Source organism: Symsagittifera roscoffensis, chromosome 6 (genome assembly GCF_963678635.1).
Source record: "Symsagittifera roscoffensis chromosome 6, txSymRosc1.1, whole genome shotgun sequence".
NCBI lineage: Eukaryota > Metazoa > Xenacoelomorpha > Acoela > Convolutidae > Symsagittifera > Symsagittifera roscoffensis.
This window is the reverse complement of record NC_087067.1, coordinates 23,564,056-23,590,510: the sequence shown is the minus strand read 5'-3', so window position 1 is coordinate 23,590,510 and position 26,455 is coordinate 23,564,056.

The window sequence follows — 26,455 nt, the reverse complement described above, 5'->3', positions numbered from 1 at the left end:
CAGTATCCTTAAAACAAAAGATTTGGGGCAAGGTTATTTGCCGCAAACGCATTGTGCAAAGTACGAAAAAGAGTAGACAGCATAATTTTATTCACTAAAAATTTTTATCGCCAGAATTGGACTTGAGAAAAAACAGCGTACAAAAATTTTCTTCGACTAGCTAATGAGAACTGCTTATAAACTGAAGTTTTGTGGGTCAAAATTGAGAAAGTTTAATAATTTTTTTTCAGAATGTATTGAAATGTGCAGTCAAGCAAAACGGAAACATCAAACTTAGTGTGAAGATTTTTTCGAGCTGAATAATTAGAGATAACTTCTTTTCTGAGCAAAAGATGAATTAACTATTATTTCCTGATAGCACGCGTTAGCGCATAAAACAACGCGTAATTGTTCAAAATCATCGTTGATTTTGAAAGGCAATTTTTACGTTTTTTGTATCTTTCAAAACAAATATAAAAAAAAATCCTTGAGCATAAAAACTGTTGGTTTATTTTCAAAATTAAACCAAGCGGTATATGGATTTTACATCATTGTTTTTTAAGCTCTAATTTTGTTGAAGATTGCGGAATGCTGTTTTGCTGATTCAAAGGAAGCTGATGCGTTTTCAAAAACAACCATACTAAAACATACCTTTTGCTCCACATTCTCCACCGTGAACGTTATATTACATTTATTTATTTCATTTAGTGAGAGAAATTGAGAGTAGTAAAACGTAAATGAAAAAGCAAAAAATGGCATGAAAATGATATATTGTTGAATTTGAAATGAACTTTGAACGCAAAAAAATACGCCACAAGAATTGATGAAAAAAAGTTCAGCGATAAAATGATACAAAGAAATATTACGATTCCCAATACACAGATGAAACAGGATGTAAAAATTTTTCTCGAAAATGCCAGAAGTAAGCGTGAGATCCAAACTTTCTACTGACTGGTTTCCAAAAACATGCATTCATTTCTACAAAAAAATGAAAAAGAACAAGTTACCTATTCTTGAATTTTTTGAAATTCTAATTACCATAAAATAACCAAACACAGTATAAATTTGTTCAAAGTTAGATACATAAATCTTGAATATGATTTCAATCACATCACTTCAATATCCAAAGAAACCAACCACTGCAACATAGGGCAGTGATGAAACAAATTTCGGGCCAATTAGTTATAATTAGACTTATATAAATAATGGCAGAGAAGAGCCACCCGACAGATTTGCAGTACAAGATGTGTAGTGAATTTCGGCTATCTCAAAATTTTCTAGAAGACAAGTTACGAAATAGAAAAAAGTTTGACCCAGTAAAACAAAGCAAAAATTCAAAAAATTTTCCGAAACACTCTTTGGATGTGTTTTATACCGTAATTACGGATGAAATTCACGTTTAATTTTTTTTTTCAATTTTCAAAAAGTAAAAGTTTTCAGATTGTGTTATAAATTGGTCACTTTGAACAAATAAACACAAATTTTGAAATTTCGATGAAAAAAATCTCCTCGTTGTACATATTTAGAAGTACTAACACCTGCATTTGAATAATTTTTGAAGAAAAAATGTCTATCTAACACCTTGCTTGCACAAAAAACTACTAAATAAAACCATAAAAGTCATAAAATCATTTTAAGAACCTACTTTGTAAGTTGTGAGATTTTTCAAAAAAATTTCCACGGTAGTGAGCTATGCATAACTGGGAAATGCGGATCAATGTCCTGTTATGCTAAATTGGCTTTTCAAGATTTAAAATTTTAGAAAAAGCAGAACGGGAGAAATGGCAGAAATGATGAAAAGTCCACATGTATTTGACGTGGGGATGTCAATTCAATTCATACTCGTTGAGACGATTTGTTGTAAGCAATTGTTTCTGAGTTTGTCCAACATTACGCTAGTTATTGCATAATATTTTTTAAAAAATTTTCAGATTTCAAATAGGTAAAAATTTTCAGATTGTGGGTATAAAATGGTCCCTTTGAACGAATAAACCCAAATTTTAAAATTTCGATGAAAAAAAAATCTCTTCGTTTTACATATTTAGGAGTAGTGGAACATCAATTTGAATAACTTTTGAAAAAAAATGTCTATCTTACACCTTGCTTGCAGGAAAAATCACTAAATAAAATCATAAAAGTCATGAAATCATTTAAAGAACCTAATTTATAAGTTGTGAGATTTTATCAAAATAAGTTCCACGGCAGTGACCTATGTACAACTGGGAAATGTCCCTGTTATGCTAAATTGGCTTTTCAAAATTTAAAAATTTAGAAATAGCAGGTCGGGAGAAATGGCAGAAATGACGGAAAGTCCACATGTATTTGATACTTGTTGTGACGATTCATACTTGTTGTGACGATTTGTTATAATTTTTTATCTGAGTTTGTCCAACATTATGCTAGTAATTGCATAATTAAAATTAATCTGAGCTTGCCCATCGTCATGCTAGTAAATGTATAAATCTATGAACAAAATGATCAAAAATGTATAATTCTGAAAATTGTGTTTTGTCAGTTTGCCATTGACAAAAATATACTAAAACTTAAGCATAACTTTTGATAAAAAGCCTGCTTGCCTTTTAGCTTGTTAACGTACTCATGAATTAAAGTTATATGAATTCTCGTTTCAACCGCTAGATTGATATATGGTTGCATGATTTAAAACTGCAAGCAAATAGATGACACCTAGTATATTTGACAAAAACAACAGTATTCTAGGTTTCTATATGTTAAAAAGCGATTACAGTGAAAAAAGCATAAAAATGGATTATTTCCTAGAGAGAAAATCTGATTATAAATCATCAAGAAGACTGGTCGTATCAGGGTGAAGCCCTGAAAGTTCCGACTGCCTTCTAAGTTCTATGAAGTAGGATTCCCTTTAAAAAATGAAAATACAAAAAATAAAAAATAAAAAATAAAAAATATTTTTTTTTTTCGAAAACTATCTCCCCAAACTCTATGTAAAATAGAAAGTGATACGTTATCAAATAGCATGTCTTAATTTAATTTGGATTGATTTCTAAGACGGATTAAATCTACACTTACGAGGTAATAGCACGAAACATATCGCGCATTAATTCTCCCAATTTGGTCAATCTGGCAATCTTTAAGTCCCCATAACTTTACAAAAATGATCACAGGTGGAATATATTATTTTTGAATTTGAGCTCAAGAGAACAATACTTTTTGGTTGGTATATAAAAAAATTCAAAAATTGCTAGTGAAAAATTCGATATTTGTCTAGAGAAAAACCTAGCACAAATATTCCGACACTTTTTTCAAAATTCGGAATACAATTGAATTAAATATTAAAGCAGACATCTATGATCAATTACCTGGCCCAACATTTTGGCTGAAAAATGTTTTATGGTCGAGTTTAGCGCGAAACCTTAGCGCGGGTTGGAGACAAGGAAAATTAAATTTTTTCGCTTTTTTGCCAGTTCATTTTTCATCGTAACTTTTAATTCCGCTCTAAGAAATAAAAGTCAACCACAAAAAGGATGTCCACTACTTTTTCTATTGAATTTCTGAGATGCAAGCCATTAAACATCGTAGAATGCGGCTTTTCGAGTTAATTAAAGGGTTGAATCATCAGTTGAATCAGTGAATCAGTGGTAGCAGCTCGCAGGTCCATTTGCAAATGTGCAAATGACGACACAAGATAGGTTTTAAATTGGGAAAAGATTGCTTTGTTCAAAGTGTCATTGAAACAAGTTGGCTACTCTTTGACATCTTACCCCTCAGGGACGATCTGCAGGTATCGAGACTACAGTGATTGCATCGTTTGCATTAACTCTAGCCGTGACACGGGCGGGTGAACAATGGTTAAGAGGAATGGGGAGGGGTACAGGGGAGGTGTAATGGGGGTTGGTTGGCTGGGTTGTCAGTGTCAAAATTAGTTTTACGCTTGACTGCCAAAATTGATCTGATCTGGGATTCGTTAATGGAGATGGCGGGAAATTCTGGATTAATTACCATATAACTTTAGTTTTCCTTGATTTAATTTGCAATGAAACGAGTCAGTTTTAAACCCGATGTTGGGTCCCCTATCGGGCTAAATTTATACACCTTTTTCCACATCTATTCAGCGATCTGTCAAATAGAACTCTATAATGTATGCAAGCGGATCTCAGCCATTATCCCAGTAAATACTCAACTGTAATTGCTAGTTAACTATGACAAGTTAGCAATTACACCCGAAATAGAATCACTTTTCAAATTACACCTGGTGGCAAAAATGAAATTTAGTTAAGTCATGCTTAAAATGGATTTGTAATATTCATTTTTTTGTTCAAGAATTTTAAATCAAAATCCAATTAATCATGTATAGTACAGAAGCAAGTTTTGCTGAAAAACATCAAAAAGTTACTAGCAATTCTTATCTCAAATGGAGTTTTCTCTTCCACGATTTTCTGTATCTTTCCATACTTTTTCCGTTTCTGCAATTTAAGCAATTGGAAGATTTTTTCCAAACTCCAAATCTTAGAACCAATTTAGAATCAATCTTTAAAACGATATCGAGGGAGGGTTGAATTTCACGAGCGTTAAATTGACATGGCTCGAAAAGTGTCAATGAATATTTTCATCTCTTTTCGGATCCATTTTCCCTCAATTAAACCAACTCTTCCCGATTTAGTCTCGAGTGTTCCATTGATTTTTCTTCCTTACACCGGTTGGCGTGAAATTTAATAGGGGATGTATAATACTGTAACAAAGAAAACTGAGAAACAAAGTCGCAATATATATTTATAACATATTGAGCACTGAGGCGATTAAATTGTATGACAGGCGTTCATAAATTGACGTGAGATCGATCGGCAAAAGATACACCGGATCTACCTTATACCTTTCCCACTTTCGGTCTTAATTGGAAACAAAAAAGAAATGAGAACCAACTTCATGAGACATTTCTGAAGAAAATTAGCCAAATTTTCTTTTCAATCTCAATTTCCTTGTCGCTCAGATATGGTCATTGATAGAAAACATAATCAGATGTCTCATCCAAGCCTGCAGTTCATTAGATAGTCCATTAAATAAAGCAAGGTTTCGCAAGTTTGTTCGGCGAAGAATCAGTTTTCCAATTAGTTCAAAAAATTACCAAAATCACAGAGAACATTTTCCAAAGCAGATAACACAAAGTTTTCAAAATGAAAAAATTGTCTTGAATACTTAATGCTTTGTTTATCATCCCAATAAAATAGATACTATTTTTTCGCAACTAGTATCCCAGTTTTTTCCTGTCTGAAAAAAAAATCAAAAAATCTCCCAATTTATTCACTTAATGACAAGTAGAAACCTATACATGTTAGGATACAAAGATTGATTAAAAGTGGTCGGGTCAAAATTTCAAGACGTAATCTAGATATTCACAATGAGGAATGAATGGAAATGACAAGTTTCCATTGACGAACAAGATTGAATTATGGCCAAATGAAATTAGTGATTTTATCCCAATTGGACACTAAAAACACGTGAAAGGAGGGAAAAAGCATGATCAATTGTGAATAAAAGAACCTGTCAACAGTTTGAAAAGATTCTAATTTGATAGTTTTTCACTCCTGAAGAGATCAATTCCTCAATAACTTTTCAGACTCCCTTCCTATCTCATTATAATGCGGCTAAATGGACAACCGCTTTCCTCCCTAATTGAACATAAAATCGGTAAAAATTTAAATATCAAATCGAAAACACCACTTAGTATACTTCAATGGAATTTAGACATATCCTCTCTTTTTTAAAAGGGTAAAAATGGGGCGAAAAATCACCCAACTGAAAAGACATTTTCATGCTTAATTTCAGGATTAGAATACTCCGCCGGTGATTTTAAGGGATTTGGTGTATTTATTGTTTATTATCTCTGGCGGAGTATCGATTTTTGTGATCTGTGTCAAAAACAAGGAAAGTCACTTAAGTTTATCTAAGGAGAGCATCTCTGTACTACAAAAGAATGCACTTTAAGGCAAGCGATAAGCGCGGGTAACGTATCACCCCCTATCAACTGGCATTTGGGCTAAATATCTCTGGGCGAAGGGTGCTCTCTCGAAATGAACTTATCGCTATCTATGTCTATGTTGTGATCACTGGGAAATAAGCAGTTAGCTTGTCCATATCGCAGACTCGCTGAGGCGGTCAACTTTCAGACAAAATTCGGATATTAGGAAAAGTTATTTTTAAACTAACATTTTTCTGAAGTCTCAGTTGAAAAACAATTGCTGTTTTTTTTCGCTATATGGCGTCTCAGATTTTCAGATTTGATTTTTGATTAATGGCTATGTGTACTTTACGATACATAAGAATGAAAGAATCTGTGCGCCAAAAACGTCAAAAATTAAAGAAAAAGTGAGCATTTTGACTATGAAAAAACAAACAATACTGTGAGCACTGCGATGACCAGTTGAACTAAATGGTGATAAATCGCAAACTTGTATCTCTGATTCTTGAAACATATTCCAAGCGTGCGCATGCAATGAAGGTAAGCAGCAAGACTTTAGAAGAGAAAAACTCAATCAAAGGTCTCTTTTCCATTTCCCTTATTCAAAATTTGTTGTTGTTTTACGTGTAATTACAGCTAAACGCATAAAAATAAGATATAAGTTTTGAAAAACAAATCTTTTCACAGTCGTCAGTTTGTTTACTATGCCAAGTTTCCTTGCATGAGGAGATTATGTCAAAGAAGTTTTACTCAATTGAAATTAAATGAGAGCAAAAGTTGAAAAGAGCCAATCACAGTTATCATAGTGAAAAAATTTTGAAAAACAAAGAAAAGGTAAAAATTTTCAGTCATGCTCTTAGCACCGAGAAACTGTGAGACAGAACTTTAGGTTGAAATAATAAAAACTTACACTATTACGACAATTCGGTTTTTATGACTGGGTACAAATTGATTCAGCACGTTTCTAATGATTTTACTCCCGCACTGGAGATCCATGGATAATAATCAATTATATTGTCATTTTCTAGTCAGTATCTATAAAAATACAAAAATAATCGATTAAAATCCATAAAAAAAGGTTTATAACCCTAGTATTTTTTATATCAGTATAATCCATCATAATCGATTATAATTGATTATAAACAATTAAAAATGAATCATAATTAATCATAATATGTTCTAAATCATTATACTCCATTATAATAATTTCTAATTGATTATACTGTATTTTTTGAGAAGAAAATAAGAATTTTTATTTTTCTTTTCAAAGTTATCTCATTTCTTGTTTCGTGCAGTTGCTCCGTATTACTTTTATATTTTTTTTTCACAAAAGATTTTATTTAATTGAAGTTTTCGCTACTTTCTCTATACTACGTAACCTCCTTTACCTCTTTTAACAACCCCCTTCCCCAGTTTACCCAATATCCCCAAAGTTTACCCCTCATCAGTTTACCCCCCCCCCCCCTCCCCTCCTCCTACCCAGCTTACCCCATGCGCCCTCCCGCTATCTTAGTTTAAAACCCACCTCGTTTACTGAACGTGGGCGGGGTAAAAAAAATGGGGGGGGGGGGAGAGAAACTGGAACATAAAACTTGGGTGAGGGTATAAAAATGGAGAATGGTGGTAAATAGGTTTGTTCACACTGAGTAACCCCCTCCCCCGTCCCCGTTAAATGGTAAACAAATTGGGGGAGGGGGCTTAAAATGTAACTTGGGGGATCGGGGTTGGGGGTAAAATTTAGTAAACATGGGGTGGGCGTAGGGATAAACGTAGCGGAGTTGTTTAAATGCGGGTGTGAGGGGGGGGGGACGGGAGGGGCAAATGCGGATGGGGGCAAAATGAGGGGGGTTAAATTGAGCAGGTTTAGATTATGAGTAGGCCATGAGTAACGCAGAAAATTAGCAACTTTTGCAAAAGATTTTGCAGAAAAATGTAAAGAATAATCGATGTTGTCATTATAATCCATTATTGTTGCAATTTGGACTACAAACACGAATATACTATCAATATAATCGGTTATTTCCGTAAAAACACAATCCATTAAAATCCATTTCAAAATATTTTCCGAGTGTCGAGAAGAACCGGTTTGAAATTTTTGACTTTTCGTCCACTTTCGAGCGAGTGAGCAGGCTTACATTAGCTTATTTATTCTTAATTTAAGCCTTGACAAATTAGTTTGAGTCAAATGGAATTAGTTTTTGGAGTTGTTAACTTTATCTTAGTAATTAAAAACTTCAACAAATTGAGAAAAAAAATTTTGAAAAAAAAAATTCATTTTTTGATTTTTTCGTTTTTCTTGTTAATTGGCTATATAAAAAAAATATAATCTTATTTGCATATTTTACAATGGCTAATTAAAAATCCTAAGCTCCGCTTTTTTGCTCAGATGTTTTTATCAAACCACGCAGCGCAGTAAAACCGACACTATTTTGAAAAAATAACTTTGAAGTTTTTTAAAGTTTGGTCGGAAACTTCTGTGCTATTTGCACAGCAATCGGCTATCCTTGCTTCAACTGCATACGTTTCACAAGTAATATAACTTGTGTTTTTCAGACACTACGAGTCGTCACCTGATCGACACTCCTGTATTTGCTATAAAAATAAAACATAAGATAGCCTGTGTTGTCCAAAACAAAGTTGTTCTAAGAAAACGTGTTTGACACCAAAAAACTGAGCTGACAGCGTCTTGATAAAAATAATTGAACTGACAGCGTCTCGATAAAAATGGACGGCAAGTTATGTATTTCATCGAAAAAATATCATGTGCCGTTTGTTAACCATGTCTTTCTGTCAAAAGTTGTTGTTCCATCAAATGGCTATTGATGAGACGAAAATACCAAAACTTTGAAGCAAAGCTTGGCGGAAACAATGCCAAAAAAAACTTATTTAAAATTTTCATCAGAGTGGTTAGTTGTAAGACTACGAAAGGAGTTTCATCAAAAAAGTTTGTTATTTTTCCTGTTTTAGAACTTAATCTTCTCAATCATTCTATAAATGTCAACTCTGCTGGAGGCAATATGTTTGATCTGTGTTAACGTTTTTGCTTTGTCAGAGTCAGATACGCATAGAAAACCATGGAAAAATCATAAAATGCTTCATGTTTAATTTTCAGTTTTTGTAACTATAAAGTTGGGGGTCATTTTGATTATTCAGAACAATTTTAGATCCGGAAACCAATCCGGAAGTTTTGTAATTGCCAAGCGAGTATGCTTGCACTCGATTAAAGTGCATCTGTTCTCCTGGAATAATATTTTGATAGTTTGTTTCAATTAGCGAATCATTCATGCGTGGCATATTATCCGCACTCATAATCGTTCCTAACTGAATTGAGGCAAGCTAATTGGTCTTTATATTTCGATAAACGACTCACATTTTAACACTTTGATATTATCAGCCTAAAATTTGTAGTTTGTCAATACTTCATTAACCATATCTGAAACGACCAGTCTTGTTCTTATTACAGAATATCAGTAAAATAGCCTTTTTTTAACGAGCTCTATATTTTGGTTTGCCAAATAAGGCACTATCAGCCAGCTGATTTTGCTTTCCTTGCTTTCCTCGCACTCGGAAACTTAAATCTTAACTCTTATATCTTAAATTTCAAGTAAGTAAAAATCTAGCAATCTATGATCTCTGATGAAAATGACGAATTTTTTTTATGCTTAATCTGCGCGTAATTTTTATTTTATCTGCGGGTTTGTATGAAATCCATATTTTATGCAGCATTTTTTTTTCAGAAAAAATTCATGTTTGGGGAGGGCATTATACGGTAGGTCACTAAGGGGGAGGGGGGATTGTACGGTTGATCCAAAAAATCAACTGTGGGAGAGAGGATTGCGTTTTTTACCGCTCCGTTGAGACTCGTTTCTTGCTGTAAATTATTTTTTATGCCTTGCTGACTAAAAAATCTATCTGTTTTCAAAAACGTATTTGACGCTGCAGGGCAAATTTTACATCTGATTAGATCTGATCGCAAACAACTTATCCCACGTTTTAAATCTAATTTATTTTGTCAACCCACGACTTAATCTACAATTTTTTGTTTCGATAAATGGCTTTTGACGAGAACGAACAAAATTTTTAAACATTTTTTGGAGTTTGAAAAAAAAAACCATTAACCTGTTTTGCCTACATTACATCTGATTGTCTTTCGTAAGATTAAGGACAGAGTTGGCTCAAAATAAATTGGGATTTATCGTTTTTACTCGCAAACTCTACTGGGGTGGGTCGAAAGTTTTTTTTATCAATAAACAATGTGTTTTTTGTCAAAATCTGATTCTCGAAGAAAGCTTTCGATAAAGTCAAGAGAAGCATCATAGTTAAAGGGTTTCAGCAGTAACTCAAATTGCGTCAAATTTTTAATAAAAATTTGCTCACTACAGAACATAAATTATGAAAGCTTTACACCGAGCTCTTTTGCCACAGTAAGCAATTATTTGCATTTAGTTTGATTTTGCATTCAGTTCCGTCACTTAAGTCTTCAAATAAGACTTAACAGAGATTTTTAGGTTTGTTTGGTTTATGGTCACGGAAAATGTCGGAAATATTACATTGCGGTTTCGATAGTGTGGGATTGAAGCGCAAAATTACGGAAAGTGTTCGCAAAACTTTAGAAAATAGTCAAAATAGCCTGGAACTTAGTCAAGAACGACTAAAAAAGACCAAAAAAGTGTGGTTACAAGTCACATAAGCCTGAACATTAAGTTGCGCTGGTATGTGGAATTTTAATTACACCGTCTCAATCAAATAACGGAAAAGAGATCTTGGACATTACGTGCACCTGGTTTGTGATTGGGAGGTATCACCAAATTTTCAAAAAACTTTGGTATCACATCGAGATTCAAAAAACTGAACCGAACATTTTTCACTTTGGCGCGCAAAAGACAAAATATTAAATATAAGAATCATTGAACTTTAACAAATGAGAAGCCTCAGTATACCGAAACCTCGGATTATACATTGTTCAAATATTTTTTTGTCTAAAACGGCGGATTTAAGAAATTCACCGCGTCGCCTTTTTTTCAGTTGCGATGGCCTGGTCTGGACATCAAACTGCGGAGCTTAAACGGATATTTTACTTTTATTTTAACGACCTTTTAACGACCTTTTTTAGCGAACTTTTTTTTAGGTCGCCCAAATTGACTTTCCGAGCTCTCCTCAAGCATTAAAAAGACTATGTTTTGGTCAAATTTTCTGCGCCGCGGGCAAAATTTTGAAAAACAGTTCAAAAAAGCCGTTTTTGGGCAATTTTAAAAAAATTTTGACAAAAAAAATTGCGTTTTTTTGGCGCGCGCTCCCCTTCAAAATTAGTATATATTTGCACCGAAGGCGCCCTTAGAAAAATTTTAGGGTCGGTCGGCCAAAAATGGATTTCATAAAAGTACCAAAGGGGGGACCCTTTGGGTCGGCAGGGGGTCGAATCCCTAAAAAGAAAAAACGTACGCCCCCCCCCCCGCCCCTCCTCCCCCCTAAATCCGCCCCTGCTCTGAACAGTATGTGATAATATTTCAATAGCAAAAATTTAGAAACCACCCATCATTTTTAAACTTGAACTGAAGATAAGGAAATCCGATATGATATGCCTGCTAGTATTGTATATTTAGAGAGCAGAGGTGAAATAAGAGATAAAAAGAGTTGATTTAATTGAGATTCTCAAAACTTTGAAATGAGTCTAAATTTCCCTATTTTATCCCTAGAGGAAAAGACTGCGTTAATGATACAATTGTTTGTGAGTAGATCGGTTACACCCGCCCGCCGCCGGTTCTTAACTCTCCTTTGATCCAATCCCCGATTTTAATTTAATTCGAGCCGATCTCATCCCGAAATTTACCTCTGATTTATACCCAAATAATAACCGAACCCTTTAACCCGCTAACCAGCTATTACTAGCAACAAATATATTTGCCAGAGGGAAGTTCCATGATTTCATGTTTTTGTCTTTGAAAAGCTTTAAAATATGAAAAAAAGCTCAAATTTTTGTATTTAAAAAAAAAAAATTTCAATAAAATTCAATATCTTCCTGATTTTTGTCAAGAACGTGCCACGATAACTAAAATTTTAGTTTTAAGAAGATTAAACAAGGATTCTTTGCGATCTTTAAAAAATATTACAAAAAGTTGATAGACCTGACTTGATTTTCTTGATCCAAGAGTGCAAAAATGAGACTTTTTCTCGATTGCTTATTCAAATTTTAGAGACTGGGTGATTTTTTGGAAACACAATTATTAAATTAGACTGTGATTCATATTTAATCATTTTCATATCTACTGAAATCTTCACATTCTTTGTGGAATATTTATTCGATAGCGCAAGGTACTCTTGGTTGATGTTTAGAAAAACAAAAACAAAGTTATAATTAGACTGTGATCTCTAATTCAATATTCGTTTGTTAGATATGTACAGGAATTTGATTTCCTCAAAATACTGCCAGATATATCAATGAGACCTGGAGGAGGGTAAGATTTGTTACAAGAAAGAGAGTATGAAGTAATTTAGATTCGGCACTTATCCCCTTTATCTGTGATTAAAAAGTCGATATATGCCGCCTCACAACCCGATTTGGGCTTATTGTTAATTGATAGCGAACTCGGAAAAAAGTAATCTGAATAAACCCACTAAAATAAAAAATATCAAGTCCCAGAAGCTAGCTTTCAACTCTAAAGATCATGCTCAAATTTATTGGAAAATGTTTTTAGTTAAAAATTGGTTCTAAGATGAAAATCATCATGAAACAAATTTTAACACAAATTGTCTGCTATTGTGCAAGTAGCAGAGAATTTTTCAACCAAAATTTCAAAAAATATCTTTTTTCTCAATTTTTTTTATCGAGCAGAAAGAATATGGGGCACTATTTGGGACACCAGCTAAATAGTTAGGTTATCTTAATAATCAAACAAAACTTGGATTGAATATCAAAATTAATCTGACCAAAAGTCGCAGACCAGTTTTTCTCGACACAGGCGACTTTTTAATTTTTTTATGAAAACCGAATCATGACCAATAAGTTTTATTATGATACCACAGTTTAATCATTGCAATTTTTTATGTTGTCGCAAACAGTATATCATACATAAACACATCATACGCCACTAAAAGTTGTCGAAAAAAATCAAGTCCATTTATTTTCCCTTTTTTCTTAAACAACGCTTCACGAGTAGGTTTTCAATCTGAGAATCATTTAAAACAAAGTTTTAACAAGATTTAAGTCCGAAACAAGATTTTTCAAAAAATTTGGAACAAAATTAAAAAACGGTAACACTGGTTTTAACTACTCAATAATAGTTTCACTTCATAATCAAATTCTAAAATGGCGTTTGGGTGTCAACTTATCAAAGTATATAGTATTAACACACATCAAGTTATCGGTTTTATATTCGATTTTATGAAATAGTTATGCAAAGATAAACTTTCAAATTTCTGCTGTAAAAAATTAAAGCCTTTACGTAGTGTTTTTTTTTCTCAGAGGAGCTCTTGCTGAGTACACATTTTCACTTATCTACTTCGAATTGTAATAAAACAGTGAAGACTCGGGATAAAACAGAATTCAGTGTTTCTCTATAAATGTAAAGAAACTTGCAGGTGTTGTGACTTTTGCAAGGGGCAATTTAGCTCTAGCCAGAAAGATTTATGAAGTGTTTAAATAAAGCATGGATGTGTTTTTATAAAAATACATTTCAAGGTATTGCTGATCAGATTTTTGCTACTTCTAGCCAAAAAGGTATCTTTCTGAGGTTCGGACTATCTATTTTATGTTTTAGACTAGAACTCTAGCCGTTCTGCCATATGACCTGATGAAAGCAAATAGATGGAGCAACTTAATGAAAATTAACACCTTCAGAACAAGTTATAATTTGTATCGAAGAGCTAAGACCATGGTGTATACTCAAAGCATGTAAAATCAATTTTTATCTCGTTTCAGTACAGCTGGTTTAAAGTTTTCTTTCTACAGTCACGGGACATAGAATTTGCAACTTTTAGTTGTCAAACTATGAAATGCTTCAATTTTGTCCCGTTTCTGTCGTTTTCACTTCAGCTACTAGAGTTGAAATGCGTTAAAATGTGATAGATAAAACTGTTTATTATAAATAAGTTGTATCAAAACCGTACAAAACTGTTTTGTAGTATGGCCATTTAAGTAGAAGGCGTCAGACAGCTGGTCTCAGTGCCCAAAACTCGCTGTAAAGAACAGAATCAGTTTGAAACTTTGGACATTAGTTGGAAAATTAAGAATCTTAACCAGGTTTCATAAAGATTTCTTTCGCTATAAAAAACTTAAAGTTTGCTCTGGCTCTTAGACAGAAAATGACGGAAACTTCAGATTTTTTAAAAATCATAGCTCAGTGTGTTTTTAAAGTCTAAAAGAGTCTAAAGTTTCAAACTATTTCTGCTGTTCACTGCAGTTTTTCGAAACTGAGAACACCTTTCTGACTATCCGTACCTAAATTACCAAACGGTGCAGTTTTTTGTTGCTCTATTCTTTGCTTTTTTAACTCTAATAAACAGTTTCATCTATTTTACATGTCAAAATTTCAGCGGTGAAGATTTAGTAATTGAAAGAAAATGGCAGAAAAAATAACAAATTTTTGTTAAATTTATTGCTTGAAAACAAAACATTGCCATTTTTATGTCACGTGACCGTAAATTTTCTAATGTTAGATGAGAAATAGATAATTTCTATTCAGAAAACACGGAAAATTTGATTTATTTAACAATAAAAACTAAACTTCGATTGAATTTTAAATGTTACCTCAAAAAACATAACTTTTTGTTCGTCTAAATTAAGGCCGAGCCATTTGTTTTTTGATTGCGCAAAAAATAATTTGGGCCAACAATTTATTCAATTTTTCTTTTTGCTTAAGCCCAAATGACCGTCTTTTAATCTTTTTTACTGGATATTTTTAACCATTTTGATTTGTAGTAACTTGACAAAAAATGTGCTTTGCAATTCAGTCAATATTGTGCCAATTGTCATCGGAAGCATGGCGGGCGTAGCCGTACGCTTGTAACACCCCCAACATGAGATGGTACAGGGGCGGATATAGGAGGGGGCGGGGAGGGGGTTTCGAACGCCTCTCCTCCCCCCTCCCCCCTCTCAGGAATTCGACCCCCTGCCGACTCAAAGGGTCTCCCTTTGAACAAATTTGAGATATCCATTTTTGGCTGAAGGACTCAACATTTTTCTAAAGAAGCCTTCGGCACCAATATATACTAAATTTAAGGGGGAAAGGGTGCCGAAAAACGCGCTATTTTGGTAAAAAATTTCCAAAAAGTGCCTAAAAACGCCTTTTTGGCCGGTTTTTTCAAAAAAAAGGTCGAAAAGATTTGAAATCTGCCCCCCTCTCGAGAAAGTCCTAGATCCGCCCCTGAGATGGTATGTTCCGATTTCTACCCCTCCTGTTCAGTTGGAGAGTTGTCTGATTTCGTGATAAAAAATTAACTGGCTGTAAAATTGCTTTAATAGTAGAAAATAGTGACTTCGATTGTTGACCTCTTCTGCGATGACCTGGTCAAAAGAGTCTATTCGGCTTTGTATAATTAGTAGCGAAATAATAAAACAGACAGAAATGTTTAAAAAGCGAGCAATCTGCCAATTTTGACCAATTTTTGCATGCAATTTTTAATTGTTAGATGACCTTTTGGCCTTATGTCTGAAATTTTAGCCTTTGCATGCAAAAATTGTCTAAAAAAAGTCATTTGCTCTTTTTCATTAGTTTTGTCTGTTATAATTTTTTTGCAACTCTCTATATGTTGATTTTGATGCTAAATTTTCTCAATGGCCATTTTAGTAGCTTATTGTGTAATGCTAATTGACATACCTACTGTATTGTAATTGTTTTTCGAGAAATGAATGTTGATCTAGACCTTTTCTGTTTTCTGGTATGTAAATTTTATCCAGATATTTTATCTCATCAACCATTTTATTATGTATTTTATAGTAACTCTTTTGTTTTTTTTTGCGCGTAGGTGAGAATTTATTTTCAAAACTTGACCGTACAACAAATCTACCTGACGGGGACGATAACCTCGAAAACTTCCTAGCAAAGAAAATTTTAAGGCGGTTCCTTCTGATTAAAAAAATATATTTTCAAAGCTTGTTGACAATTATTCGAATAATGTTTAAATATTCCCATAGCCCTTGTCTAATCTCAAGTCTATTGCATGATTCACGACCGTCTCTAAATGAACTTCACAGATTTAAACATTGAACTCAGTGCCAAATTCAATGTCAAATTCAATGTCACATTCCTTCCATATCTGTTTCGCAAACTCAAGATGGCTGTAACATCGTAGAAATTTCTCAGATTCTTACCAAAAGGCTTGCTACGATTTCTCATTCTGAAATTCCGTCATTCAACGAGACCTACCCGTACAGGAGTTTCGTGTATAATAATCGATTATGTAGGAGTTTTTGAAATGGGGGGTGTGAAGGGGGGGGGGGGCGAACTGCGGGGGATGAGTGCTAAGGGGATTGGAATGTCGTCACTAAATTGGGGAGGCTTAGAATTCGAGTAGGCCGTGAAAATAGCAGAAATTATTGAAAGTTGAGCAAACAGATTTGCCAAAAATTATGGAGATTATAATTCATTATAACCAATCAGAATGGGCTTTAAATGGATTATTATCCATTATAATTGATTTTGAATGAATTGTATTTTTAAGGAAGTAATCGATTATAGTTACAATTTAATCGATTTCATGGTTTAAATTTGCAACAATCATGGGTTGTAATGACAATATTTTAGGCAATTTTTTAAAAATTTTAATCGCTTTTTATCCATGAAACTCCCGTGCGGGTACATAATACTAACTGGGTTGGTCTACCAGTAATAATCAGCAATGTTTCAGATTAAAACCATTAGTATGTTTTTTGCAGTTATGTTCTAGGACAAAAACAATGAAACAAGAAAAAATAGTATTGCTGCAATACTGAAAGAGTATTAATAAAGTACTGTTGCTTTTGTTTCAAAAATCAAAAATGTTGTCCTGGAACGGTACTGGATTTAATTTCAAAAATTCGATTTGATTTCAAAGTTTTGTTACGTGTCATTGCGATTGTAAAAACCATTGTTACAGCCAAAAATTATAGAATTTATGCTACAAACCACGAAAAAATGCGTTTATTTGCAGAAAAATAAATGGGTTAGAGTTGCGAAACAAAGGGTTTGAGCAAGTAAATTGGATTCAAAATGATGATATTTTGCATTTTCTACTACAAAAAGAAACTAATAGCTACCCAAGCTTTATACGACGAGGAACAAAAACAAGACTGGCTCGTAGATCAGAGATGAAATAATCGAAAAAAATTTCATCTTTTTTTTTAAATTATCAAGAAAATATTATATATTCACAATATATTATTAGCTAGATAAGAATTTATTTAGCGTCTTGCACACATACATCATAACGAATTGACTTGCCTCAATTCAAATTGGAACGCATTAATCCGCCACTTATGCGTGTTAAAAGAACGCAATATGTCACGTGTTCATTATAACAAAATTGCTAAAATTTTAAATAGCCCTAACTTTACAAAAAAGTCATAGTTGAAATATCTTTTTAAATTCGAGCTTAGGACGACAATATTGTTAAGATGGTAATAAAAATCACTCAAATTTTTTTTCTTAAAAAGTCAAAAATTGACCCAATAAAAATAACGGACAAAAAAAATTACGAGGCCAAATTGTGCGTTATGAGAATTGTAAACGTGTTCAGAATAAACGTCTTCATAAAATTTTAGAAAAAAATGTATTTTAAGCGATTAAAGTTTGCTTATAGTTTAATTATGCCATATCAATAGAAACCAATTTAATCGATTAAAATTAATTATAATGGATTACAATAATTATAGTTAATCTTTTTTTGTATTTTTTAAAAATAAAACTTCAAACAGTGCATTATATTCAAAACCTAACAGCTGGTTTTGGTTTAATGCATCTTACATCAGTTTAAACGACATTCTCGTAACTTTTTTAAGTTCTCATTTTTTTCCTGGTCTTATATAATCTTCTTCATCCATTTTACATCGCATGCCAACCCTCAGGCATACGACAACCTCGCATACCCCGCCCTCACGGTTACCCCCTCGCCGCCGCTTTATTTCCTCCTTAACAGCACCGCTTAGAACCCTCGGTTATCCCCCCTCCGTTTACACCTAGCTTGCCCTGCTAGCTTACCCCCCCAATCCCCGAGTAAACCCTCCTCTTGTGTAAAACCAGTCTTTAACAACACACACACACACACGCACACACACACATACACACACACACACACACCCTTTTCGCATTACTTGGAAGGGAACATTGCGTTTGTGGGGTCGGAGGGGGTGTGTAAGCACATAGGGAAAGCTGGGTGAATAAAAACCGCAGTGATGGGGTTTGTACATGTAAACTAATAGAGGAGGGATAGCCCAATTGGCAAAATAAAGTTTGCAATTGATTATCGAAAGTAAAAGATACAGTTGTGAAATAGATAATAGTTTTTGAACACCAGATAAGGGATTTTATTAACTAGTAAATCGTTTTTGATTGATTGTTTTTTTATCCTTCAATCTATCAATTTGAATGTTACCTAGATCTATTTTTTGATGTTTTTTAGTAGATAAAGTTTTTTAATTATCAACAGTTTTTCAACACAACTCATACAGACTTTATACAGATTACATACAGATTGTTTGTAAAAATACAGATAAAATACGTTTGTAAAATACGAGATAAAACACAGATTTTGTACAGCCCATATACAGCTTATTTACTGATTCTTTCGGCATTGCCAAAAATAAATAACACAATGAGTAAAACAAAAACAAAAAGACTGCTCGTATCAGGGCGAAGCCCTGAAAGTTCAGACTGCCTTTTACCGTTTATGGAGCAGTAATAACATAAACAACATAAAAAATTAAATGAAATAAAATATGTGAAAAACTTTTTTTCTAAAATTTGAAATTTTTCGATGAAAGTCATCCCCCCACACGCCATATAAAGTACAAAACAATAGATTTCGCTCCTTGTAACAAATCAATTTTGGCAAATAGGCTTCTTTCAACCAATTTGGAACGACTTCTAAGACGGATTAAATCTCCGCTTATGCGTTAATGGCGCGAATTATATCGCGCGTTAATTGTCCCAAATTGGTCAAAATGGCCAAAATGGCTATCTTTAAACCCTCACAACTTTACGAAAAATGATCACAGGGAAAATATCTTTTAAAATTTAAGCTCAGGACAACAATAGCTTTCGAATGATGCAAAAAAATTCCATCAAAAATGGCTAGTTAAAAAGTCGAAATTTGTCTGAAGAAAAAAAAAACCCACCCCGAGCACAAATATTCCGTTACTTTCGTATCGAAAGTCGGAACAAAAATAAATTGTATGCTTTTCTATTCATTTTTAATGCTGATGTTTGATCTGAAAAGAAACTATTGAAATCAGTAACAAACTAGTTTTTCACAGCAACACTATTTGTTCTTTGTTGATTTTTCAAATCATTTGTCGAATCTGTTGACAAGAAGCTAAATAAACTGATCTTAGAAATGGCATTTAAAGATTTTTTTAATAAAAATAGATTTTTTTAATAAAAATATTTTTTTTGTTTACCGCGGGAGCCTTTTGTTTTAAATAATTTGAGGAATCTCATGAAATTTACAGTTTGCGGTAAACAACTCACCTCAAGTTGTTTTAGCTCACTCAAACATTGAGAGAGGTTTCTTGGTACAAATCTATCTATAAATTAGATTTTTGAAGCTGAAGTTTTGATGTTGGATTTCAGAAATCATATTTTTTAAGCACAAAATCCTCTTTCTAGACAAAATATTCCGTATTTTGGACAATATAATCCTTTTTTTAGAGATTCTAGGGATTTTCTTACCACTAAAATTCAGAATTTCTATAGCAAAAAAAACTCATATTCTGGACATTATAATCCAATTTTGAGCTATAGTAATCATTATTAAGAACTGTATTGAATCCCTAATTTATCTTACTATTGTCTAATTGAAATACTTACAATCGAGTCTCAAAAGGAGAAAATTAGTATAAAAAGGATTTGAATTGATTGCAATCTTAGTTTTGCCAAAACGATTAGGTTTAAACTACTATTATACGTAAAAATGATTCGGTTCTGTTCTGATTTCATGAAGGTCATAAGTACTGCAGAAGTTTTTGACAGTTTTGCGGTTAATTTTACAAAAAATATAATTTAATAGGATTTTAAATTATCATGGTTTTTAGATAAATCATAATCCATTATCCTGGATTAAATGGAATATGTAAAAAAACTCATTATAATGACAACTTAATCGGTTTCTTGGTCTAATTTTGCAACCATAAAGAATTATAGTAAGCAAATTTTTCCACTTTTGCCGGCTTTTGTCCATGACACTCCGGTGTGAGCAAGCATAATTATAATTAAGTTTTGACTTTGTGTTTGATTACATATAATATAAAATAAAAAATATAAAATGCGTTTTTCTCAAAATGGGTTGACTTTCGACAAAAGTTAATCAGACAAAAAATGCTTACAATTTTAGTAGAAAAAATTTAGGGCAATCTGCATTGCGAAATTCGGGATAAAACATTTAACACTTAAAATGTATCATTTTTGGCTTTTTAGTTTATCAAAACTACGCCAAAACTACTTGGTCGATCACTGACATAATTAAATGAGATTGTACCATATAAATTCTGCTGAAATTCTGAGCTTTTTTTGTCTACATCAATTTTTCTCTAAAATCAACCAATTGATAATATTATTCATTTATTGCGTTTTGTCCGGATAATTTAAAACAGCACTGCATCATCCATCATCAGTTTTTTATGTTTGTAGCATCTTCCATATAGTGCCATAAAAATATTTCAGGCCGTTCATTACTTCTGTAATGTTTACTCAATTGCCGAGGCCAAATTCGACATCTTGATTACAAGCGCATCGCTCACCCTTGAGTCTTCTCCCGTCTCGACTGTAAATTATTTTGCGTAGCTGGTCCAATGTAAGCCTCTCTACTATTTATAATATTCAATATTTAATGTACACTTAAACTGAGTGTATCTCTCAATGCGACAATTTTTTTTATATCCGGAACACTAGCTCCAAGTTCTGCCAGACTGTTCTCTCAAAAAAATTCCAAAAAAATTCATCATGGACGTCCACTCTTATGTTTTTGTGGCTAATCTTTTTTGTCAGGACAAAATAATTTAACCATGAACGACATGAACATACTCTTTTGATTTTTTGGTTAAATTCGTTGTCTAAGACGAGATTAACTACAATTTATGCCTTTCATTTTGCTGAATCCCAAAAAATATTAACAGCCATGTGCGTGCGGGAGATTGAATCCCTAAATTATTTTTACTAATGTCTAATTGAAAAATTTACAATCGAGTCTCACAAGGAGAACGTTAGTATAAAAAGTTTTTGAATTGAATGCAATCTTAATTTTGCAAAGACATTTAGCTTTAAACTACTATTATACATAAAAATGATTCGGTTCTGTTCTGATTTTATGAAGATTGTCAGAACTGCAGAATTTTTTGAAAGTTTTCCGAATAATTTTACCAAAAATTTAATTTAATAGGAATTTAAATTATCATGGTTTTTAGATCAAACATAATCCATTACTCTGGATTAAATAGAATGTGTAAAAAAACTTATGATAATGACAACTTAATCGTTTCATGGTCTATTTTTGCAACAAAAATTAATTATTATTAGAGAATTTTTTCTATTTACCCGGCCTTTATCCATGACATTCTGGTAAGAGCAAGCAAAATTATAATTGAGATTTGACTTTGTGTTTGACTTCATGCTTCGATTGATTTGACTTTATGTCTTAACATTGAGTTCGGCTATAGCACCTCCTCGACTACGGACTGTCGGTCGAACTCTTACATGTCTTCGACCCGTCACGGGTGCATCATAAGTCGCAGACCTTGACCCGAGTTGCCACGGGCAGACCTTTTAAAGAAATCTTATGGTTCCTTCTCCGATGAAGTAACCTCAGATCTTACATAGTTTTCAATGCTGCTAAAATGCTGATTTGAATTATCCGGACAAAAATTATTTAAATTAATTGGAGCAAAAAATATAAAATGGGTTTTTCTCAAATTGGGTTGGTTTTAGACAAAAATTGATTAGACAAAAAATGCTAAGAATTGTAGCAGAAATAATATAGAGCAATCTGTATTGCAAAATTCTGGATAAAAAATTTTACCCTTAAAATGGATCATTTTTGACTTTTCAGTTGATCAAAGATACGCCAAAACTACTTGGTCGATCACTGACATAATTAAGTGAGATTGACCCATCGCTCAACCTTGAATCTTCTCCCGTCTCGACTTTAAAATATTTTGCGTAGCTGGTCCAATGTAAGCCTCTCTACTATTTATACTATTCAATTTTTAATAAACACTTAAATTGAGCGTATCTCTCAATGCGACAATTTTTTCTATATCCGGAACACTAGCTCCAAGTTCTGCCAGAATGTTCTCTCAAAATAAATTCAAAAAAAATTCATCATGGACGTCTACTCTTAGGTTTCTGCGGCTAAATTTTTTTGTCAGCACAAAATAATTTAATCATGAGCGGCATGAACGTACTCTTTTGATTTTTTGGTTAAATTATTTGTCTAAGACGATATTAACTACAATTTATGCCTTTCACTTTGCTGAATCCCAAATGATATTAACAGCCCTGTGCGCGCGGGAGATATGCAAAAGTTGAGAAGGTTAAATTTTCAACGAAATTTTCATTAAAAAAAGTTAGGTGGAGTTCCGATTTCTTGTGCAAGTAGCATAGAATGTATCATCTGTATTCACTTTTAGTATGATTGATTGGATGAGGTTTGAAATAGCGTACATCAATCGCTAAGAAAAACGAAACAGGCATCTAGATATATAAATCTGGCATTGAAAACAGTGTAGATCAGGGGAAGATCTAGGATTTTCTCGAGGGGGGCGGATTTTCAAAAAAAATTCGAAAGATTACGACTTTTTTCGAAAATTACGACCCTATTTTTTAGGACGTCCAATTGATTTTCCGAGCTCTCCTAATGCACTAAAAAGAAGCCGTTTTGAAAATATTTTTTGCACTCCGGTGTGAGCAAGCATAAATATAATTAAGTTTTGACTTTGTGTTTGACTTCATGCTTCTATTGATTTGACTTGATGTTTCAACATTAAGTTTGGCTATAGTGCCTCCTCAACTATGGATTGTCGGTCAAACTCTTACATGTCTTCGACCCGCCGTGGTTGCATCATAAATCGCAGACCTCGACCCGGGTTACCACGGGCAGACTTTTTGAAGAATGTTTACGGTTCCTTCTCCGATGAAGTAACATCAGATCTCAAATAGTTTTCAAGGCTGCTACAATGCTGATTTAAATTATCCGGACAAAAATTAATTAAATTATTTGGAGCAAAAAATATAAAATGCGTTTTTCTCAAAATGGGTTGACTTTCGACAAAAGTTAATCAGACAAAAAATGCTTACAATTTTAGTAGAAAAAATTTAGGGCAATCTGCATTGCGAAATTCGGGATAAAACATTTAACACTTAAAATGTATCATTTTTGGCTTTTTAGTTTATCAAAACTACGCCAAAACTACTTGGTCGATCACTGACATAATTAAATGAGATTGTACCATATAAATTCTGCTGAAATTCTGAGCTTTTTTTGTCTACATCAATTTTTCTCTAAAATCAACCAATTTGATAATATTATTCATTTATTGCGTTTTGTCCGGATAATTTAAAACAGCACTGTATCATCCATCATCAGTTTTTTGTGTTTGTAGCATCTTCCATATAGTGCCATAAAATAATTTGAGGCCGTTCATTACTTCTGAAATGTTTACTCAATTGCCGAGGCCAAATTCGACATCTTGATTACAAGCGCATCGCTCACCCTTGAGTCTTCTGCCGTCTCGACGGTAAAATATTTTGCGTAGCTGGTCCAATGTAAGCCTCTCTACTATTTATAATATTCAATATTTAATGTACACTTAAACTGAGTGTATCTCTCAATGCGACAATTTTTTTTATATCCGGAACACTAGCTCCAAGTTCTGCCAGAATGTTCTTTCAAAATAAATTCAAAAAAAATTCATCATGGACGTCCACTCTTATGTTTCTGTGGCTAATTTTTTTTGTCAGGACAAAATAATTTAATCATGAACGACATGAACGTACTCTTTTGATTTTTTGGTTAAATTCGTTGTCTAAGACGAGATTAACTACAATTTATGCCTTTCATTTTGCTGAATCCCAAAAAATATTAACAGCCATGTGCGTGCGGGAGATTGAATCCCTAAATTATTTTTACTAATGTCTAATTGAAAAATTTACAATCGAGTCTCACAAGGAGAACGTTAGTATAAAAAGTTTTTGAATTGAATGCAATCTTAACTTTGCAAAGACATTTAGCTTTAAACTACTATTATACATAAAAATGATTCGGTTCTGTTCTGATTTTATGAAGGTTGTCAGAACTGCAGAATTTTTTGAAAGTTTTCCGAATAATTTTACCAAAAATTTAATTTAATAGGAATTTAAATTATCATGGTTTTTAGATCAAACATAATCCATTACTCTGGATTAAATAGAATGTGTAAAAAAACTTATGATAATGACAACTTAATCGTTTCATGGTCTATTTTTGCAACAAAAATTAATTATTATTAGAGAATTTTTTCTATTTACCCGGCCTTTATCGATGACATTCTGGTAAGAGCAAGCAAAATTATAATTGAGATTTGACTTTGTGTTTGACTTCATGCTTCGATTGATTTGACTTTATGTCTTAACATTGAGTTCGGCTATAGCACCTCCTCGACTACGGACTGTCGGTCGAACTCTTACATGTCTTCGACCCGTCACGGGTGCATCATAAGTCGCAGACCTTGACCCGAGTTGCCACGGGCAGACCTTTTAAGGAAATCTTATGGTTCCTTCTCCGATGAAGTAACCTCAGATCTTACATAGTTTTCAATGCTGCTAAAATGCTGATTTGAATTATCCGGACAAAAATTATTTAAATTAATTGGAGCAAAAAATATAAAACGGGTTTTTCTCAAATTGGGTTGGTTTTAGACAAAAATTGATTAGACAAAAAATGCTAAGAATTGTAGCAGAAATAATATAGAGCAATCTGTATTGCAAAATTCTGGATAAAAAATTTTACCCTTAAAATGGATCATTTTTGACTTTTCAGTTGATCAAAGATACGCCAAAACTACTTGGTCGATCACTGACATAATTAAGTGAGATTGACCCATCGCTCAACCTTGAATCTTCTCCCGTCTCGACTTTAAAATATTTTGCGTAGCTGGTCCAATGTAAGCCTCTCTACTATTTATACTATTCAATTTTTAATAAACACTTAAATTGAGCGTATCTCTCAATGCGACAATTTTTTTATATCCGGAACACTAGCTCCAAGTTCTGCCAGAATGTTCTCTCAAAATAAATTCAAAAAAAATTCATCATGGACGTCTACTCTTAGGTTTCTGCGGCTAAATTTTTTTGTCAGCACAAAATAATTTAATCATGAGCGGCATGAACGTACTCTTTTGATTTTTTGGTTAAATTATTTGTCTAAGACGATATTAACTACAATTTATGCCTTTCACTTTGCTGAATCCCAAATGATATTAACAGCCCTGTGCGCGCGGGAGATATGCAAAAGTTGAGAAGGTTAAATTTTCAACGAAATTTTCATTAAAAAAAGTTAGGTGGAGTTCCGATTTCTTGTGCAAGTAGCATAGAATGTATCATCTGTATTCACTTTCAGTATGATTGATTGGATGAGGTTTGAAATAGCGTACATCAATCGCTAAGAAAAACGAAACAGGCATCTAGATATATAAATCTGGCATTGAAAACAGTGTAGATCAGGGGAAGATCTAGGATTTTCTCGAGGGGGGCGGATTTTCAAAAAAAATTCGAAAGATTACGACTCTTTTCGAAAATTACGACCCTATTTTTTAGGACGTCCAATTGATTTTCCGAGCTCTCCTAATGCACTAAAAAGAAGCCGTTTTGAAAATATTTTTTGCACTCCGGTGTGAGCAAGCATAAATATAATTAAGTTTTGTTTTTGTGTTTGACTTCATGCTTCGATTGATTTGACTTGATGTTTCAACATTAAGTTTGGCTATAGTGCCTCCTCGGCTATGGATTGTCCATCGAACTCTTACATGTCTTCGACCCGCCGCGGTTGCATCATAAATCGCAGACCTCGACCCGGGTTACCACGGGCAGACTTTTTGAAGAATGTTTACGGTTCCTTCTCCGATGAAGTAACATCAGATCTCAAATAGTTTTCAAGGCTGCTACAATGCTGATTTAAATTATCCGGACAAAAATTAATTAAATTATTTGGAGCAAAAAATATAAAATGCGTTTTTATCAAAATGGGTTGACTTTCGACAAAAATTAATCAGACAAAAAATGCTTACAATTTTAGCAGAAAAAATTTAGGGCAATCTGCATTGCGATATTTGGGATAAAACATTTAACACTTAAAATGTATCATTTTTGGCTTTTTAGTTTATCA